Raw genomic sequence first — 19,648 nt, forward strand, 5'->3', positions numbered from 1 at the left:
AATGGCTCCTTCTATTTTCTTAGTGGTTATGGTACTGTTTAGATATTTTACCTGATCTTGATTTAACTTTAGTATGTGATATCTGTCAAGAAAATCATTCATTTTATCTAGATTTTCCAGTTTTGTTGAGTAGAGGCTTTTGGAGTAGGATCTGGTGATTTTTGAATTTCCCCAGTTTCTGTGGTTATGTCTCCCTTTTCATTTCTGATTTTGTTGATTTGGATACAAGGGATTTATCTATCTTGTTGCTTTTCTCAAAGAACCAGCTCTTCTTAGTTGTGTTGATTCTTTGTATCATTCTCTTTGTTTCTAATTGGTTGATTTCCTCCCTGATTTGATTATTTCTTGCCTTCTACTCCTTTTGGGTATTTTACCTCTTTTTGTTCTAGAGCTTTCAGGTGTGTTGTTAAGTTGCTAGAGTAGGATCTGTTCAATATGTTTATGAAAGCACTTAGGGGATATGAATTTTCCTCTTACTACTGCTTTCATTGTACCCTGTAAGTTTGGGTGTGCTGTGTCTTCATTTTCATTGAATTCTAGAAAGTCTTTAATTTCTTTCTTTATTTCTTCCCCAACCAAGTTATCACTGAGTAGAGCGTTGTTCAGTTTCTATGAGTATGTGGGCTTTCTGTTGTTTTTTGTTGTTATTGAGAGTTGTTCAATTTCTATGAGTGTGTGGGCTTTCTGTTGTTTTTGTTGTTATTGAGAGTTGTTCAGTTTCTATGAGTGTGTGGGCTTTCTGTTGTTTTTATTGTTATTGAACTTTAGCGTTAGTCCATGGTGATCTGATACAGTGTCTGGGATTATTTCAGTCTTCTTGTATGGGAGTACCCACCCATCTTCAATTTTTTGACCCAGAATTGTCCTGTCTAAAGGAAATTTGGAGACAAGAATGGAGTAGAGACTGAAAGAAAGGCCATCCAGTGACCAACCAAACTTGGCATCATACAGGCACCAAACCCTGACACTATTAGTGATGTCATGTGTGCTCGCAGAAAGGAGCTTTTAACATGGCTGTCCTCTGAGAGGACCTACCAGAAGCTGACTGAGACAGATGCAGATACTTACGGCCATTCATTAGACTGAGGTCAGGGATCCATGTGGAAGAGTTAGGAGGACTGAAGGAGCCGAGAGGGCAGCAACCCCATAGGAAGAACAACAGTGTCAACTAACCTGGACCCCTCAGAGATCCCAGAGCCAAAAACCAAGGGGCATAGTGGTCCCTGGGCTCAGTGGGAAAGGATGAGATTAATCCTGTGGAAACTTGATGCCCCAGGAAAGAGGGATCTGGTGGGGGCGGGTCAGCAAGTAGGGGAACACTCTCTCAGAGATGGGGGATGGGGTGAAGAACTTGTGGAGGGGGACCAGGAAGGGGGGCAGGTTTTGGAATGTAAATAAATAAAATAATTTCATAATAATAATGAAAAGAGAGCCCCTGTGTTTTGTTGCTCTTTCCCCTTTTATTCTTCTAGAAAGCAATTATTTGAGCCTGAAGGCAAAGATGCTTACGCTTATGAAGGTAACCAAGTCATCCAAGTCACTGTCTTGCCAAAGCAAGGAGACAAGACAGAGGGATCTTCTTTTGGGTGTCCGCATGCCAGGACTGCTGAGATAGCCTATTCAATTCAGTTCCAAAGCAAAGAGAGAGCCATTTCTCCCTAAATGTAGTGCATCCGACAGCAAAATGACACGCTAAATCAAAAGGGGCTCTGGACAATTTCAACCACACTTAGAAGCACTGACTTCTAACACTGTGGCAATTGCCAGTGATTCCAGACACTGGCAAGACATTCTGAAAAACCTTGAGTCTGCATTATTGGTTTTATTTTATATTTTATTTATGTTTTTTTACTGAAAGAAGCCTGAAGGAGTGAGTTATTTTTACTTTAAGAGAAACCAGAGTTTACTAATTTCTAAAACAATTCAAATGAGGCCAAATTTAAGCCCCATTGATATGGTTGCTTTAAACGTAAGAATGACAGGCTTCTGATGTTGCTATTTGGCAAAGTCAGACCCAGGTTTCACCAGCTCGGCAAGAACAGCCTGAAAATGTCTTAGCAGGAGAAATTTAGGTCATTTTTATGCATTATGTTATGCAGAGTCACAGACCTCAGAAAAACGCACTAATCAAACATCGCACCCAGCCTAATGCCCTCCCCTCATTCAGCCCCATGATGATAAATGAAATGCTGTCAGCGGACCGCAAGTCCATTTCTTGCGGTCCATGGAGCCCAGGACTGTGGCAGAAGTGGAATGTGGAGAATTGATTGTGCACATTTTAGAGAAAAAATATCCTGAACTTTTCAGTCCTATGCTACTATCCCTGTCCTGGGAGAGAAATCTAAACTGCAAACTACAAACAAAGAGTGTTCAGAACCTTAGATGAAAGGGAACGAAACTTGCGAAGGGCTCCTTATAAACCAGCAGCCAAGAAAGACCAGGAAAAGAACACCTTGGAGAGCAGAGCCAGCAGAGGCCTCCCTCACTGCCAAGGGCTCCTTTCCCAGACCTTCTGGCTGCATCTCTCTATCACCAACTACCATGACCTTTTGCCAGGCCTGGACTTATAATAGGCAGAGATAAGATGGAGAAAGGCCTTGCTCTTGTGTCATTTGTATTCATCTGGGAGTGGCAGTATGGTGAGAAAGTGAACAATGACACTTTAATTTTCATTATCTGGAGTTATAAATATAAACAATGTAGATAGATGGGTTTAGCATATACAGGAATAAAATTTGAGTTTCAGATACAAACCATCTAGTATATCTCAAATATGCAACAGGACAAGTTGACAGAGTCAGTGTGGAAGGAAATGAGGTGAAGGGTCTTCACACTGGACGCAAGAGTAGGAGTCAGGTAACGGGGTAATGGTACAGTGATCATGAGACTTCAATGCTACCCCACCCCATTACTATGTTGCCTGAGACTGAGTTTCGCTATGCTATCTTGAACACTTAAACTCAACGATACCTTTACATCAGCTTCTTAAGAACCAGAGTGACCATGTGGGGTGAATGTGGGACACTGGGTATAAGAACCATAGTAATGGTCCTGCATGGATCCTGCGCTGCTCATCTGGAATCAGTCCCATGAGGATTGTGGATGAGCAGAGCTGAGGCACTGACCCTGACTATATCATATGATGTTCTGAGAAACAAGGAAGGTTGCAAGAGTTTTACAATGATTTTCACCCAGCCAATAACAGACTGGCTGACAACTGTGGGTGCTCTGCTGCTTAGTCAGTGTTTCTCATTTAACTCTAAACAGGCTTAGAAGGCATGTTTGTAGATGAGCATCAATTGTACACATACACACACACATGCATCCACTCACACACACACATTCATACACACAAACACACACACACACACACACACACACACACACACTCACATAAACACATGAGGTAGAGAGGATAGAAGAGATTCATATTACAGAGCTAGAGTTCCATCCAGAAGTCATGGACCAGAAGCCATGGGAACAGAAGACTGAGGCCATGCCAGGTGCTTGTTATAACCATGAACATCCGGCTGCTGCTGCCTTTGTGGCCATAGGCAACAGAAAGCAACTGAGGCGGAAAGGCAAGTGGTGAGCCCAGAAAGGCCTCTACCTGAGGGGAGCAAAGCCAGTCTTGAGCACAGCAATCCCTGCTGTTCACCTGGCCCCAGTCAGGTGCCTCTTTCCCACTTTATACAAAATTATCATGAAGATTTATTCATTCAAACAACCAGTATGCTTTTCTACTCTGGTCTCAGAAGTGGCCACAACAATAAACAATCTCTTCTTGGGAGCTTCTATAAGGTAACTACTAAAGCAAAACCAAAACATTGATGGGATGTAGAACACACAACTCTGATGTGATAGAGGATAGCCAGGAAGAAATTAGGCTGTGGGAGGTCAGGGTCCTCTCAGGGGTTCACATTAATGTCACATTAGAGTCAGTATTGACATCAGAAGTGTTTTGGCAGATTCAGCAACTAATGCAAAGGTTGGGGACCACAGAGACTGCAATGTAAAGGTGGGCTAATAGCGGGACGGTGTTGAGACATGACGCCCTATGGGCTTGGGCTTGATTGTACATGTGACTGTGATTAACACCACTGACAGGCTTAGACCAGGACCACAATCTGATCTTATAGGTGCTTTTAAAGTTGTGTGTTGGCCTCTTTGTCAAATGTCAGGTGGCTGGCTGTAACTTCATGGATTATGTACCCAGGTCCTCTGATCTATTCTACTGATCTATGGACTAATTTAATTTCTGTTCCTGTTATGTAATACTCAACAAAAAACAAGTTGGGGAAAAAAGGGTTAATTTGGCTTAGAGTTTCTCCTGACAGTCCATCACCCAGGAAATGCCTAGGCAGGAGCTCAAAGCAGTTAAATCACATGGGTAGCTGCTTGTTTGTTAGCTTTCTTCATTCTAACAAGGTCCAGGGCCTAGGGAATAGTGCTGAACACAGTGAGTTGGGTTTTCCTGCATCAATTCATAATCAAGATAATTTTCCCCGGACATGCTGATCAGGATAATAACTGTGCAGGAGATCCTAGGTTGTGTCAAGTTGACCAATCAGCACAGTCTGCATGCCTATATTCTGTCCAACTACTATGCTGTGTTTTCTACTGATTTGTAGTATAACAAAGTCAGGTATGGAGATGCCTCTGGCATTGTATATCATTGAAATTTTTCCAGGCACAACAAGAAGAATGGGCTAGAGAGATGTACCGATAGCAAATTGCTTGCTGCATAAACATAACGATCTAAATTTAATCCTCAGAACTCACATAACAAGATTAAGCATGATGACACATGCTTGTAATCCCAGTACTGGGGTAGGTGAATACCTGAAGCTCGTTCTTCAACTAGTCTAACCTAATCAGCAGGCTCCAGGACAATGATTAAAAACTTGTTTAAAAAACAAACAAACAAACAAACAAACAAGGTGGATGGATGGTTCCCAAGGAACAGGAACCCAGGTTGACTTCTGGCTTCCATTAGTATGTGGCTGTGTGTGCATACAAACAGAAACACATGCATGTTGCACACATACATACGTGCACACACAGAGTCATGTACTCACACCTTACAAAAAGATCAAAGTTATGTCACTTTCTGGAAAGTGGATTGATGGCCATGGAATATAATTGTATTAAGTGAATTATTTTACTCTCAGAAAGTCAAAAAGCACCCTCATTTTGCTTCCTAGATTTTATATAGATACATAAAATTATAAATGTATATAATGACACAAAAGTATAAATGAAACCAAGGGAACTATGGAAGAGTGGAGAGGTGGAGAGAAGAGGGGTATGGGGGGGTACCTTCAAAGTACATTATATACTTGTATGAAAATATCCTTGGGGAACTCACTATCACACATATGTAAAAGAGATCAGAGTAATTAAAAACATCTATAGGGAACACGGATCTTAAGTGTGACTAAATGGCATGTTTTGATGGCCTGGGAGGATGTGGTTGGGAAAGTGGAGAGAAATGGACAGATGAGAGATGGTTTTCAGGTCAACATCCCAGGGTGTGTTGATGTATTCTATGCAATGGTTGAGTGCAGAGAGCTCTGGAACGGGATCTGAGGCTCTACCTCCAACAAACATCACCTGGAGATCTCATTCGTCAAGGAGGAAATAAAACAGTGTAAACAAGTCTGTAATCAGAATGATGGTGGCATAGGAACTTAGCTGGAGTGTGCACAGGTGTACTGTGATGTGTGCATGGGTGCACCGTGATGTGTGCACAGGTGCACTGTGATGTGTGCACGGGTGCACCGTGATGTATGCATAGGTACACTGAGTCAGCAGGCTCTTCATGAGAGCCAGAGAAGGAAACAGATATTTGGGAGTCAAGGGCGTTCCAGGGACTGTGAGATTGTCACTTATTTCTGCATTCTGGACTTCTCAAACCCCTTATGCACAAGACATTGGATAAAATCTTATGTAAAATTGAGAGGATACTCAGAAGACAGAGAAATCATTGAGTGGGAGCATCTAGGAACTAAGGCCCTGGCTGATGTGCATACTGGCTGGTGTGCATACTGGCTGGTGTGCATACTGGCTGGTTTTCAGAGAGAAAGGAGCCTCAGTTAAGAAAATGCTTCAGTGAGATCCACCTGTAAAACATTTTCTCCACTAGTGATCAGTGGGGGAGAGCCCAGCTCATGGTGGGTGAAGCCATCCCTTGGATTGTGGTCCTGGGTTCTGTAAGAAAGCAGGTTGAGCAAGCTATGAGGAGCAAGCAGGTAAGAAGCACTCCTTCATGGACTCTGCATGGACTCTTTTTGCCTCCATATTGCAGGCCCACTTGAGTTTCTGTCCTGATTTCTTCCAGTGATAAAGTGTAATCTGAAAGTGTAAACCAAATGAATCTTTTTCTCCCTAACTTGCTCTTTGGTCATGGTGTTTTGTCACAGCAATAGAAATCCTAACTAAGACAACATGGTATTTACTTAAGTATTCTCAAGTACAAATATACTTAGTGTAAAGCTGATGATCCCCAAATGTACAGCCAACGTCACAGAAGTATTGAGCACTAAACAAGGTGTGTGACCTGACCCACAGATGCAGGACTTTTTCCTTCCAAAGGTCTGTTGTGAGGGGCAGCAGGACAGCCAGTGGAGTTGGATTAGTTCAGAAGGTTGGTTTCCCAGTAACTGCAAATTTTGTTCTGGGCAAAGTAGAATATAATATTTACATTTTTTCCTGTCTAAGATTCAGTGTAACACTGAGGTGAATCATTGGATCTCTATTTTAGTGATAAACTGAACCTCAGAGAGGTTGGTTCATTGGTTCAAAGGCACAGAGCTTGAGTTCTCAGCTTCACTTTAGAAGAGCTCCTGGGATATCATCCTGTGTTATAAACAAATCTCTACTTCCCCCAAGTAACAGAAACTTAGCAGATATTGTTCAAATGAATTAAAAATATTCCCCAAACTCATGTTTAGTCATGAAGCCACACTGACTTTTAGCAGTACGAGATGAAGAATCTCCACAAGTTTCTCAATGAATGACATCATGAGTCAAAATTCACTTGAAGACATCAAACTCCCAAGACTGTCAAATATTTGTGGAGACATACTGCCTTCACCTGACTCTCACAGTTAGGGAGAGTTTCTACCTTACCTGTAAGTCATCCGGGGATGTTACATCCTGATGTAGGCCATCCGGGGATGTTACATCCTGATGTAAGTCATCCGAGGATGTTACATCCTGATGTAAGCCATCCAGGGATAACAGAGTCATCTGAGAAAGGCAGGAACTCTCAACAGCTCCCAGAACTCATCCAGGACTTACAAATGTGCCTTTATGTTTGAGTCACCTTTGGTGGCGTACTGAATCAGTGGCTGCTCATATCATGCCAAAAGAGACTCCTGTGTGGTTGTTGGAGGAATCATATTAAGGCAGGGGCCACTAGCAATCTCTGAAGCTTGATATTCCAAAGCTGGTGGCCAGTGATCTTGTCAACCCTTTGTGAGTATACTGGGAAGTAAGTGTTAGAATGAGCTAATTCTCCCATCATCCTATCTGAGAAGAGCTGTTCAAACATTGAGAACATGTATGAATGTATAAAACTAACCTTTATTTGCCTGGTGTAATTGTTTGTCTTGGAGGCTTACTGCTGAATAAGCTCACTCTTTCTAGTTCTTTCTGAACTCTGGCTTACTGGTTCAACCCAACTGTTCTGGCTCAAACTCTTCTTCAAGCTTACTGATTTGATCTGGCTTCTCTCAGCTTCTCACTGAATTGCTCTGCTTGACCTCAAACTAACTCTGGCAATTTGTTCTAATCTTCTGGCTCCTTCTTCTTCTTTGGCTTCACCTGCCTCTGCTGAACTTGCACTGAACTGCATGAACTCATGAACAAACTCAGTTTCACTGTACTGAACTTACTGCACTGGCTCCTAACTTCCTCATTCCCTCTTCCTGCTATGTTCTTAAATAACTTCTCTTTCCTGTGCTGTTCTGGTGAGAGTTGGGTATATCCTATCTCTGACTCATTCTGTCAAATCTTTCTCTGAGTCATCACTTTGTCTGCCCCTCAATTAGACTTTACTTTCAAACATGGCTGTGCCCTTCTACAAATTTATTTTACCTTAAAGGTATATACTAAATGCTTGATTGTATTTGTGCCAGAGGGATTAAAGGTATTTAGCATGTCTGCATTTCAGTTGAATCACATAGACCTAGGTCTTTTGATGTGATCCCTTGCCAGAGTAGCCATGTTGCTGGATTAAAATTCCTCTACATGGAAGGACTTGTTTGGTTAGCTTGAAATCAGACTCATAGATGGTGCCACCCTATATTATCATTATTACTGATTACTCCCACCTCCCCAGCTATATGAATTGAATGTTGAGCTTTTGAATGGGTCCTCTTATGAAGTTGTTCTGTCAAAGTTTTTCTGCATTAATTTAATTGGGCCCACTCCCTTTCTCTTGTTGCAAGGCTATACTTGAAAACTGAATCATTTGGGAGAGGCTATAGATTTCAGCCACAGTTTCCAGGGAATCAGTTACTTTTAGACTCCCATTGGAGATGATAAGTCATTCTACAGCCCTGCCTGTTTCTTGTTACTTTCCACTTTAGTGCAACATTTTCCCTTATAGTAGAATTGCTTTTGAGCTCTCTTGGGACCTTTCTACCTGTCACTGTGATTGGAATCCTAGTGAGGAGGAAAGCTCACCTGCCATATCTGCCACTTTCCATTTCTTTATAAGGAGCTCACTCAAGCCTTACAGCCAGCCCTGAAAGGCAGACAAGTGAGCTATTGATACTCAGCTACAGCTGAGTTCGGAGAATAGAAATGAGAGCCATGTCACCCGGTGGAGGCAAAGGTCTGTATCACAGATTCCATGGCCTGCTTGTCTTCTAGGATGCCCTCAGCAAGTCTTGTTTTGTCAGCAGCATATCAGTCAATGTCCGGAGGGGACCTCCAGCTAAATCCTTTTGTAAAAATAATTGTTTCATGTTTGGGGGAGAGTGTGGTGGTGGTGGTGGGTTGTATTTTTGGGGAAGTTATGGAGCCTCTAATGGGTACAGACTGACTGGAGGGACGACATCACTGGGGAGGACTCTGAGGACTTGTAGCCTTACCATATACTCTCTCTCTCTCTCTCTCTCTCTCTCTCTCTCTCTCTCTCTCTCTCTCTCTCTCTCTCTCTCCCCTGTGTGTGAAAGAAACTATCATCAACCAGCTTCCTTCTGCTAGCACCAGCCATTGCTTACTGGTTTTGGTGGACTCCACTCCATGCTGGAACTGTAGGATAAAATGAACTCTTCCTTAAATTGCCTTTGGTCATAGGGTTTTATTACAACAAAAGTAATGAAAGAGGATAGCTGTCTTATAGCCATTCATGACAGAGTGGTGATGCTGTGGGGAGAGCACAGTGGAAAGCGTGTTACCTATGGATTAGATCCAGATGAACCTCCTTCAGATCACGGACCTTCTGAGTCTCTGTACAAGGTACACACACAATACGTCAAGGTTAACTGAGATGATATATGGAAGTCAGCATCTTGAAAATGCCAAGTTAGACCTAGAAGAGCCCCTTGAGCTCCAGCTCCCATTTCTATGGTCTTTACCCCCTACTTTCAAGGTAGGCATGGAGACTGTTTATGTTCCCATTGTATGGGTCAGTAAACCGAGACATATGCAGAGTGGACAGCTGAAATGATTGACTAACAGTCACACACTTCACACTCATGCCTGTCTCACTCCCAGTACAGCTGGGTGTCATGCTTACTCACTGCCATAGCTGTGTGTTGTGATCAGAACAAGATGTCTGCCTTCCAGCTGAGTGGAGGTATAAGCTATTGCTGCTGGAGATTTGGATTGGGGTTTAGGATTATTGTCATCCAGGCTCATTCTCACCACATCCTGGATCTGGGAAAATCAACCTTCCTTTTGGGGTCTCAGTTTCTTCGTCTGTGGAAGGAGTGGTCCATCATCATCTCTAAGGTCTAACCTAGCTCTAGGGACTCTCTGAGGAGAAACAATCTCTTCTTGTCCTACAAAACTGTTCCCTTTCCCCATTCTATGCATCCTCTTACCAACTGGCGAATGTAGGGAAGGAGGTGGATTCTTCATGAACACAAGCATTTGAATGAATACTTTAGCAGAGGGACCCACCTGATTTGATGCCTCCTGCCTCCTCTTCCACCTCAGTAGTCCTAAGTGGGGCTATCCAAGGTCTTTCCCAGGGCCTGCAGCCTAACCCTATCCCTGCCCTGGAATGACTGTTGCTGCTGTTGGGACTTTGGAGAACTCTACCAACCGTGTTGTACTTGGATGCTGCCTTTACCCTGGACTACTTGTTGCCTGACACTGCCTACCCTTGGGGGGTTGGAGGTGAGGTGGGGCAGAGTCAGCGAGCGACTCAGACTCTGGGTGAGAAACACTCTCTGAACACTGCTGCAAGCTTCTTTAATACCCTCTACCTGTGTCCCCCATTGGTCCCAAGAAAGCATCTCTTCTAAACAGCAGTTCCTGATTGGCTGGCATTGTCTGCACCAGCAATCCTTGCCTCCTCAGGCAGTCTTTGATTAGTTCTACAGGCCCCCTGGGATACTTGCCCATTTTCGACTGGTCCAGAAACAATTCTGGCTGCTCTTATTGGCATTACAGAGATGGCTAGCTAGTGTCTTGGCTTGACTGAAATAATGGGTCATCTCAGGCATCCTGATATAATACTTCCCAATGTCTCAGGAGGCCTGAGCACCTGGTTTTATTCACATCATACCTACAGAAAGTGCATGGTTTCTTCTCAGTGAGTCCCAAATAAGCCATCTCTATGACAGCAAGACCCACTCAGGGCCATTTCACTTTCCCATTTTTGGCTCTAAGAGGGAGATCTGACATCCTTAGTGTACTATTGGATCCCACCTTCCAGAACAGTTTCTTGCTGAGATTCATCCTAAGTCCATTTAAAGCCTTTGCATGGAAGTCTCTCACTCTACCGTAGACTAAGCAGACACCATTAAGCAGACAACCTACTTACCAAGTGCACACGGAGGAGTCTGGGTTAAAACATAGATTTACTTGAAAGCATCCTTAGTTTAAAGTCCTTTTATTGTTACATGTTCTCTTTACTGATGGATTCTGAAATCTCTTGAGGGAGATGGTTGAACATCCAACATTAAAAGCTGGTTCCTCTACTAAGAAAGACTGACTTCCGGGTACTTCTTTATCAACTGTGCTATCCAGCCAGGGAGAGGGTTGCTTTTAGGGACCCACGAGATATAATTGCAGATATACAGCTCCAGGTAGTGCATAGACAGTCTGCCAACACCCCAATAATTCATTTAACACTACCTAGGATTGGGTCTGAGTTATCCTTCACTTCATTGGTCTGAGGTTCATAATGTTTACCTGCACCTCTGTATAAGAGTGCCGGTTAAATACAATGATTCCCACAAGGGTCTGGTGCTCTGTTAACTGCCAGCCTAGCACCCTGTCAGCCAGAGGAAGAGAAACAGGTAGATAAACAAACACAGGGAAGAAAGCAAGGAAGCCTCCAGTCTCTGGATCAGCCCCTTTCCCAAGTGAGTGCTAGTTCACTGCAGGTTTGGTGGGTTCTTTCATTAGCTTCAATAGCACTGCTTTGTTGGGCCCTTGATTGCCCAGAGAGGCCACTGCTATGATGTGTAAATGCTAAAGGCTTCTCAGCTAGCTTCCTTCTGGCTGGCTGTGAGCAGGGACTAGAACCTAGTTTCTTCCCTTCTGCCTCTTGCTATGCTGAAGCTGCTGGGATGAGCCTCCAGGCCCTGTCTGGTCCTGCAGGATGCTACCCACAGGGCTGTATAGGCTGTATATTGACTTAGGGCAGGGCTGAGTGCTCTGCATAGGAAAGCATATCCCTCAATCTCTGAAGGCTTTGGGAATTTTGTGCCTTGCCCCTGACACTGCAGTCCATGGACAAGCAGCCTACAGTATGTGATCTTAACCCTGGCTAGGGTGATAGCCCAGTGAGTACAAAGCTTGACTCATAAGCACAAGGAAAAGAATTCAATCCGTAGAACTCCTGTTTTAAAAAATGCAAAGTGTTATGGTGCAAGCTTGTAACCAAGCACTGGAGAGCAGGAGACGGACAGATGCCTTGGGGTCTCTAGCTAGCCAGCCTAGCCTAATCAGTGAGCCGAAGAAAGTGAATGAATGTGTGCCTGAGGAATGGTATCCCAATGTTGTCCCTGACCTCTGTACCCATGTGCACGTGTGCACATGCATATACACATACACAAAGAAACTGGGAGTCTCAGAGCCCATTGATACCTATTGTAGAAGATTCCTAGACTGATGTGTGTTAAAGACTGGGGCCAATGGAGAGTGTTGCTCTCATGGCAGGAGCTCCTAATACAGAGCCATAGGAGCTGATCCTGGGAACCATGCTGTAGAAATGAGTGTCAACCAGTTCTGACATTTATACAGTGCTGGGTGGGTGCAGGGCCACCTTCCCTGGTACTTTCTTTCCAGCTTGGACCTCCATGCTAAGGTGCATCCCATCTCTATTTACCTGGGTAATTCCTGCTTGAGAAATCTTAGTCATGCCTCTATTCCATAACCTTATACACATACCTTCTAAGCCTCAAGATTCACACCTGTGAAATGGGAATGGTGCTAAAGAATGAAAAGTGATACCAGACTTCCATTTATGGTAGGGATACTTAAACATACTGGTTTAAGTAAAGACTTGAAATGGTGAAACAAAACTAAATAACACAGGGGTAATTAGACTCAACACAGAGCCAGCAATAAGTCAAAGACTGGAATTTAGAGAAATATTCAGGAGGATGGATTTTCAGAGAAACAATTTGTACTCAGGGAGGATGCTAAGAGGTCAGAGAAAAAGGAAGATAATGAAAATTTTCATTAACAGATTGTAAAACTAAGACTATGAAAACAGTGAAACCAAGTTTTTTCTATCTAGCCCCAAACTGTTGGCTGCAGTGGATGTGTGCCTGGGGTTTTCTTTTTCTTCCTCTAAAGTGAGAGTAATGGGTAATAGTTAGTATCAGGGTGTTTGTTGTCAAAGAAGACCAAGAAAAAGCCACGCAAAGGAAATATACTCACCACCTCATGATTTAATGTCTTTAAATGCTCTTTGAGGATGTAAGACTCTGTCGAGCCTTAGCTTACTGGAGACACCCTGAGTGAACCACATGGAGCCTGATCGATGCAAAACACAAGAGGATTTTTATTGTTCCAGTGCACTGGGGCCATCCCAGACCCTAAGGAGAAGAGGTGACCCCACACAGCTTGTTCAGTGAGCTTTTATACAATTTTCAGGGCAGCAGCGCAGCCATTAGACACAATGTGATTGGTAAAACAGTGTGACTTTTTAAAGTGATTGGTCTTCAGGGAATGAGGTGGCAAGGACTTCCCTTGTCTGAAGGTGGGCAAAGGAGAGCCCTGAAGAATGTGTCCCCACCCGCAGGGTGGTCCTCACCCTGTGGTCTGAGGAATGTTAATTAGCCTCTCCCTTTTGGAGGAGCAAGCGTTCCACCACCTTCCCAAAGTTCCTGAGCTTATCTTATTAAGCTGGATGGAGATTCCTGGACTCCCGGTGTTTTTTTGAGATGTTCCTGTTTACTGGGTTCTCACAAGAATCAATAAAATAATTTCAAAATCTCCTCAAGGGTGGGTTTTCTTCCCTGGGAAACAACATTGAATATACATAGACACACACACACACACACACACACACACACACACACACACACACACGCACACACACACACACACACACACACACACACCACAAAAGAGGGAGAGAGAAAGAGAGCCATTAGCCATATTTGAACTAGATGGAAAGTCTTGATTGCTCAGCTAGTTGATCCAGCACAAAAGGAATACTTTGCATGAAAGAACAAGCTGCTTGGGTTTGTGTCCTTGATCTGACACTTGGCCATAATCAATCCAGGAAGTTACTGTAGTAATTGGAATTTGTTTGTTTTTTGTTTTGTTTTTTGTTTTGTTTTTTGTTTTTGTTTTTTTTTGGTGTTTTGTTTTGTTTTGTTTTGTTTTAACTCTGTTTTAAAAAATGTGCTGGTGGCAAGTAAATTTTTTGTTGTCATAAGGACAATCATGAGGTACACAACAGGTGTTGTTTTCCTGATATGTTCAAACCAGAGGTAACATGGAAGACCTTGTCTCCAGGTCCTGAGGTGATTATTTGCCCACATGAGGAACACTGGCCAGGTCCAAACCCTTCTTGGGTGCAGACTGAGCAGTCACTGGGCTTCAAGGGTTGAGAGCACTTCCCTGGAGGAAGTGGGCATTGTTTTGTCTCATCAGGGGAGCAGATGTTTTAGAATGTCTTCTGTACACTCTTTGCCCTAAATTCAGTTGGCCATGTTTCCTGAATACTTACTATTTTCTGTTTTCTGTGTCAGGGGTGTGACATTCTTCCCTTGAGAAATTGGGTGCCTCCAGGTGGCTCTCTGTGGCCTATGAAATGTAGACAAAGATAGACTGTGTCAAAACTTCCAGAGCTGCTGGGTGATTCACCACATTCCTTTTTATATGCCACTTTTGCAATCAAGGAATCATGAGATCCAATCGGTATGGCATGCACAAGATTCCTAGACAGTGAAGGATGGGAAGCGTGGCAGACCAGAAGATTAGACATCGTTGTCTGAAGCCTACTCTATCTACAGCAAAGCCTACTCTATCAAGGTTGAGATCTGTCCCTACCTCCTGGCAGACACCTGCATGCCTGCCTCTATTCCCTGCTTTTAGAATCCATAAGAGGCTCTTGTGAGGCCATACAGTACCCAGAACTATCTCCCTCACTCCTTCCTTCCTTCCTTCTTACACCCATATTCAGTAATGAAGACGAGAAAGCTTAAGAGGGAGACTCACCCTCAGCTGCCGCCATCTTGCAGAGCTTAAGAAACTTCACTTCTGGGTTTGTTTCTCAGACTTATTGTCCCTGTTTGCTGTTCAAATATTTTCCCCTTCATCTCCTTATCCAGCCTTTGCCTAGATGATTCTAGAGACAGAAACATTTATAGCTGTCATTAATGAACCTACAGTTGGGTTCTGCCTGGCTAGGGGGATATACATTAAATTGCTTGATCATCTGAAAGGCCATCTTCATCTTGCAATATAAGCAGATATCTCATGAGTCATCCTAACCAGGGTCCTGGTAATGATACCTAGAACGGGTATCCAGTGAGACATCTTGGACCAACCAAGACATGTGTATGATCTCTTATACCTGTTGGTGGTGTACAAGCCACCAACAAAGTGCTATACGTCAAATTTCACAGGCAGGATTGTGTCCTGTCTTTGGTAACTAGCTCCAATTTTCCTTTTGTCCCTCTATTGTCCACCCAATCTGCTGACAACCATTTTCTGCACCTCCTCTATGTGGTTTACTACCCTATGAGCATTCAGACCTGAAGCCAATTCAGGGAGGAGGCGTGCACACGTGGCCGTAATTTCAAACAAATTTCCCCCCAGGTGCTGCACATTCCTGCTGCTGTCTTGATCAGATGCATATTTAATGCTTTGTGATAGAGACACAGATGTGAACTGTGCAGCCCTGCCTGTGACTGCCAAATGCTGCCAGGTTCCAGTAAAGTAGCTTTGAGAGATCCTGGAATGCCTGGAGCTACTCTGTCTTGGTGTCCCCACAAGACCCTCCTCTCAGGAAACTTACCGCAAAGGTAATAGAAAAGAGACAGGCCTTATTAGCTTTTCTTCTACAGGCTGTCTGCATTTCTGCCCTGGGCACAGGCTCATTTGCATAGTTGATTTATGGTTTTAATTCAAACATTACCATTGTTTCACATAATCCATTACTTAAGTTCCTCCTCAGATTGTTCTGCTAGCAACTCTGCCAGTCCCACATGGAGCTCAGTGAGACAGGGGGCCTCTACTACAGGATTTACATCTCTACTGGGACCAAAGAATACAGAAGGTGGAGTGGGAATGAGCAAGCTGTAAAGTTCCTGGAGTAAGCGACTCTCACTACCACCACAACACACACACACACACACACACACACACACACACACACACACACACACACAATCAGTGCTTTCCACTTCAGGGTCTTTGATAATTGTGTTTTTATATTGCTGCTTCTCTAAGGAGAACTTCCCCTACATCTTGTCTCTCCTGCCCTTTGTCTGTTCCTTCTAAGATAGTTAAAATTTACCAAAAATGTAGCAAATGCCAAGCACAGAAGAGGCTGGCACTAAAGACAAGCTTGTTCTGGCCTTCTGGGAGAGTATACTTTCACCAAACAATACAGACATCGAGAAAAAATTTTAGTCCCTTAACTAATTATGAATTCAAAGCATTTGCTTTGATGAATAAAAAAATGTAAATATAGTCACTTTAAGAGCACTGGAGAGTCTTGAGTTACTAGGACTTGAGGGGCCAAGATTATGGAGAGAAGGTTTCTGGGGAGCTAAGCCAGAGACAGCTATTATTTTCCTGGAGTCATTTTTTTTTTTTCTCATTTCTTAAGGTGGAGGGAGGGAGGAGAGAGAAAGAGAAATAATATCAGAACACGATTTGTTTGGGGACATGGGAGAATATGGCTGTCAGTCTAAGTGGCTTTGAGCTGTCCTGCACTTGTAGGAGAGAGAAAAATTTGAAGTTCAAGACCTTACATTATAAGGGATCCTGGAAAAGACGCGGAAGCTTCAGGAAGAACGCTGTCAGCTCTACACTATAAAAGTGGGTTGAAGCAGAGGTCAAGCGAGCCTTAGGGAGGCCTGGAAATGAGCCTGATGGATGTGAATCCCTTTATCTCCTATGTCACCACTCCAGCTGCCTGACAAGAGCATGAAGTGAATCGAAATGTGTTCTAAATTAGGAAACGGGAAGAGTTTTGACATAGGGTTCCCGTTCAGAAGTACAGAGAGAATAATACATGGGGCATAAGGAACACAAGTACATAGAACATGTCATACAGCCTGACAGCCCCACGATTTCCCAGGAAGGAGAATCAGGAAGAAGCAGATGTAAGAGAGGGTCAACTTTATGAACAGTGATGAGCATTGGGAAGCCATAGGTTCAAGAATCTCTCCTTAACCAAAAAGGACACATTAAAACAAAAGCATGGACGGCCACAGGAAGATGAGGCTACTGAAGCCAGAGGCAAGAGACAGTACTAAGAACAAGAGTAAAATTGGCTGAGTGTCACAGGCCTGAGATCTCGCCATTTGAGAGGCCAAGATAGGGAGATAGCAAGTTCAAGGCCATCCTGTGTTGTAAAGTTGAGTTCAAGGATGCCTGGGCAATTAGTGAAGCTCAGTCTCAAAACTTTTTAGGGTAAAAAGAGGGTTAAGAATATACTGGTAGAAGGATTGCTTAGTATGTGTGAGGTGTTAGGTTCAACCAGTCATGAAGAAATAAAATGAAGTAAGAAAAACATTTACTTGAAAGGGCTGCAACTGATATCTCACTCAAACAATGAAAAGGAGACAAATTAAAATTTCTAAATTAATTCAGCATCCAGCAAAAGTGTCCTTGCCCAGTGAGTGAAATATTGAAACATTACATCCACAAACAGAAACAGAGATATGCTATCCCAGCATCTTAATATTCTAGAAGAAATAGGTAAGCCACCAAAACACACACTGGCTGGTAATTACAGAAACAATAATTCATCATGGAGAGATACAATTAAGGAGAGACTTTGTATATGGGTGAAAACCGTGATTGTAAAGTGTAGAGACAGAAATTGATCAGTATAATGCTAGGTAGAGATAAAAAGGCAGAGTGTGGGAGAGCTATACAGCAGTGAAGGTACATCCTTGGATGATGTTATATTATACCACACAGGGATCCATCCCAATACTAGCTACAAAGCCTTGGTAATAGTAATGCTTTAGTGTTGATTCACCTGTTGCAAGGATGCTAAAACATGGTATTAAAAATAGAAGAATCAGCCGGGTGGTGGTGGCGCACGCCTTTGATCCCAGCACTTGGGAGGCAGAGGCAGGCGGATTTCTGAGTTCGAGGCCAGCCTGGTCTACAGAGTGAGTTCCAGGACAGCCGGGGCTACAGAGAAACCCTGTCTAGAAAAACCAAAAACCAAACAAACAAACAAACAAACAAACAAAAAACCTTTATGTGCACAGAGGAGAAAGGTTAACTGGAGGTTTTCTATATCAATAAGTTTTAAAAAGACAAATGGATTGGAAATTTTCAGAAAAAAAAAGGGCAAATAGACAATAACTGAGGAAATGGCTTGGTTGCAGAGCTGAGTTTAATCCCCAGACAGCATGTGGCTAAGCCATGCACAGTGGCGTGCGCTTGGGGTTTTACAAGCAGAGTGCGGAAGTGAAGCCAGGCCAGCCTCCTTGGCAAGCTCCACGCAGCTCAGTAAGAGACCTTTTCCAAACATAGGAAAAAGGAAAATGGTGCTTGGGAAACCATACCCAAGGCTGTCTTCTGACTTCTTCATACACAAACATCCATGTGCACCTCCACATAAATGAACATGAACACATACATGTGCATACACATGTAAAGTAGACACACAGGCATGCAATCTTAGTAATACATGTTAAAGTACCTCTCAATAGCTAATGAAATTAAGATTAAAGTGTTCAGAAGAATATAATTGATCTGAAAGACTACAATGTCAAAACTCGATATAAGCAACATATGCAATTATGAAGAAATGATAGAAATTAGAATCTATTTATTGTTCACAGAACTCATTTTGGTGATCAGGGCATACAAAGTAAATGCCAAAACACTGAAGTGATCAATGTCATTCAGACTATGCTGGGATCAAACCAACTATTAAAAGCAACAGAATACTGGAAAAATTGTCCAACTTCTTGGAAATTAAGCTGTCTTCTTTTATACCTGTTCTTGGCTAAAAAAGCTAAGAAATGATAAGCTATACATTTTAAAACACACATATCTAAGGTGAAATCACAAAGGATATTATAAAATATTTCAAATTAAGTCTGGCAAGATAGCCCAGTGGGTAAAATTGCTTTCTGCCAAACCTGAATTTGATCCCTTATCTTCTTGGTGGTAGAAGGAGAGAACTGGCTTGTACAAGCTGTTCTCTGTCTGTCTGTCTGTCTCCTTCCCATTCACAGATACACATACACACACACACACACACACACACACACACACACACACACAGAGTGTATATTTCAAGTTATGTGCCATAGGAAACTTTGAAGGACACCCATGAATGAGTCCATCCATGGTCAAGGGGAAATTTGTTGGCCTAAAATTTTTATGTTGACAACAAGAAAGTATGAAAAGATGACTCAGCAAAAGAAGCTGAAAAAAGGTAAAGAACGGCTAACAATGAGCAAGACTAACTTAATTTAAAAAGTATAGATTCAAAACCACCAAGAGTTGAATTATTGAAAATGATGAGAAATCTTCGATTGTGAGCCTGGCCTTTAATGGCTGAGCCATCTGCACCAACCAGTCATGAAGTCTTAGAAGAATGATTGGTTACATCTGATGTTTAAACTTGATTTCCAAGTTGCTTGTAAACATTATTAAGAAGACCAATAAGACTGAAATAAAGAAAACACAGTGGAATTCAAAGTAAAACAAAGCAAAAAAAGAAATGCTAATAAAATAGCCCAACCTCTAGCATGACTTAATAAATGAACTGCAGGACGGCAGCATGGGGGGGGGGGCG

This window comes from Mastomys coucha, unplaced genomic scaffold (genome assembly GCF_008632895.1).
Source record: "Mastomys coucha isolate ucsf_1 unplaced genomic scaffold, UCSF_Mcou_1 pScaffold21, whole genome shotgun sequence".
Classification (NCBI taxonomy): Eukaryota; Metazoa; Chordata; class Mammalia; order Rodentia; family Muridae; genus Mastomys; species Mastomys coucha.